Genomic DNA, 2,968 nt, shown 5'->3' with positions numbered 1-2,968 from the left:
TACTACTACCTCTAAACTCGACTAAACTCAAACCCACACATCTATTTTATATCGCCGTACTGTAAATCCCCCACGAAGGAGTGCAATTTCTGGGTTTCTCAGCAATTGTGATGGAATTCTGACCGACGTAAACACCGAGCCGGGGTCCACGCAAACCCCAAGATAGACAAATAAATAATTAGCATTAGTGTAAGCATTGAATATTGAGACATACACCATATTCTACCAATACAAGGTTTAAACTACAGCTAGAGAAAAGGGCAAAATTCAAAACTTTGAATTGTTTCAAATATACTAAAAATGACGTAAATGGGGTCCACTTGGACCCCGATCCCGTCCGATGAAGGTTAATAATTTTCTTATTGTTGCAACATGTACAACTAGTTCATAATGATGTTCAACGCTTTTTGTCAAATTTGTGACCATAACTCTTGGATTTTTATCACTGTTCTAATAATTTCTCGTTTCATGCCTTCGGTCAAGGCACATTTTCTTCCTCTTCCTGGCAATATTGCAGTTGACTTCGATGTTTTAAATTTTTTTATAATAGATTGAACCGTTGATTCGTTTCTAGCAGTAATTTTTGCTATTTTACGTTGCGATTTTCCTTCGTTATTTAATTTAATACTTAACGCTCTTAAATGAGCAGAAACTTCAGAATATTTACGACCCATTTTTAAAATTTACTCGCCTTATATGAATACTACTCAGATATCACAAATACTTTGTTCAATTTATCTGGAGGGATTTTACAAAAAAGAAATAAAGAAATAGCAAATATTTTGTTGGGCGAGCCAAGTGGAGGAATAGTTTCGCTTCGCATTATAAATTTAAAAGCATTATCATGCCCCAAGAAATGTTGATAAATATTTTGATTTTTTCCCAATTTGACAAAAACTTAATAATTTAATTGCGAATAGATTTATTTTACATTAGACGAGGCTTCTGTCTTTATTATGATCAATTTTTTGAAAATAGCTTAAGTGGATGAATAATTAATCTCACGACTGTATTAATATAGTGGTTTGAATGAAGTGAAAAGTGACTTGAAAATAGTTGAATGAAGCCATACAGCTAACGTAAAACTTTAACAGTTAACATGTAACTGCCAAGAGGAACATAATATTACTACCTGAAAACATGTACTGTAAGCTCACTCAATGCCAATTTTATACACTGGACAATGTGGTCCGAATTGGTCTGTTTTAACAGAGAAAACCTATTTCCCGATTAAATGGAGCAAAATCGACTTAGATATCATGGGTTCGATTTCTGAAAAATATTTAGTGGTAAAAACCACCAGATGATATTGTCTGCCAACCGGGATATAGGATGTTTTTCAATTTTCCCCAATTTGAAATCAGTTTGTAAATAGAATTAAAAAAGTCTGTTAGTTTACTTTGCTTTATTGGCTTATCACACATTGTTTTCACTAAATTACCTCTGAGATCTTGAAGAACAACTACAGTAGAATATTCTATTTCATCGGAGTTTTCTTCAGTTCATTGAATAACCTTGTCTAAACATTTCAATGCCTCGCATGTAGAAATCAATTTGTCAGACATAAATAAATTCAGAGCCGTATCACTGTTCCCATCTTCAACTTCAGTTATGTCGCCTTGCTCATTTTCTGGCTCATCTTGATCATTTTCTGATTGCCGGTCCTTGTTCCAAACTGCAACATCATTTTGATTACAGGCGTTGGGGTTCAAGACACTTAGGATTTTCATGATTTCAGATTGTGCATATTCTGGATCTTCATCTCGTATCCGTAATTTCAAAACACTTAAAGGAATGTTTTCTTCTTCAAAATGGATGTTTTGTCATAAAATTTTATGCCAACATTTTTTAATCACTATTGGTTTTAATTTCTCCCAGGCCAAATTTAGATTTGAAACAGCATCTCTTAAAATTACAGCTTTTAACGTTTCACCGACATCACCTTTTGCAATTACTTGAGATAACAAATTTTTGCGATAAAACAGTTTCGTAAGACGTATTCCATGGGTTGGATGAGTGGAGTAACGTTTGGCGGTATGTACATGACGGTAACACATTTATTCATTTTGTTAAGTTCTTCTGCTGGTGGGTGGCTTGGAGCATTATCTAGCAATAATAATGCTCTTATTGGTGGACCCCGAGTTTCTAGAAAATCCTTTATCTCTGGAATAAAATTCTTTTTGAACCAATTCTTGAAAATTTCCTCTGTCATCCATGCTGTCTTAGAATGGTTATAATTCACAGGGCAATTAAAGTTTTTGAACGTCCGAGGATTTTTAGCTTTTCTTACCACTAGCAACTTGACTTTATGATTTCCGAAAGCATTCGCACACTCAAAAATATGATTCTGTTTTTCTGTCTTCCTTCGAAGGGCTATCTTTTTCATTGACGAGACGTACGTTTTAACGGGTAGAAGCTTCCAATGTAAACCTGACTCATCTGCATTGTAGATTTGTTCAAGACCTAGTTGAAGCTTCGCTATTTTTTCTGATAATTTTTGTTTAAATGGACCTATTAGCTCGGGCTGTGATGACAGTTTTTCTCCGGCAATTTTTAAAATCCTTGTGCCGTAGCGTTTTTTTAAATTCTGTAACCAACTGTTACTTGCCTGAAAAGATCCTCTGTAAAACTAGGAATTTAGAGTCTTTGCCTTCTCTTTGATCATGTCCCCATTAATAGGAGAATGTTGTTCCCTTTGCTTTAAAAACCACTTATACAAATATTTTTCCATTTCCGCATAAACAGACATTTTTAAGGTTTTACTTTTCCCAGGTCCAGTAAATGTACTACCAACACTTTGCAAAATTTTACGTTTCTTGTTTTTAATTGAGATGATTGTAGATTTAGCAACTCCATATTGTCTGGACAACTGTATAGGTGCTACCCCACGTTGCAGTAATTCTCAGATTTCTGCCTTTTGTTGCAGTTTTAAATGTGTTCTTTTAGATAGCGACATCTAAAAAAAAAC

The 2,968-nt window shown here is 34.3% G+C and overlaps 1 pseudogene; it reads right to left on the bottom strand.

The window, feature by feature from the left end:
• Positions 1–1,502: 1,502 nt before the first annotated feature.
• On the bottom strand, positions 1,503–2,731 carry LOC136418720 (jerky protein homolog-like; annotated as a pseudogene).
• Between the last annotated feature and the right edge of the window lie 237 nt (positions 2,732–2,968).

This window comes from Euwallacea similis, chromosome 37, assembly GCF_039881205.1.
Source record: "Euwallacea similis isolate ESF13 chromosome 37, ESF131.1, whole genome shotgun sequence".
NCBI lineage: Eukaryota > Metazoa > Arthropoda > Insecta > Coleoptera > Curculionidae > Euwallacea > Euwallacea similis.
Note: the sequence above shows the minus strand (reverse complement) of the source record. Positions and strands in the feature narration are given on the sequence as shown.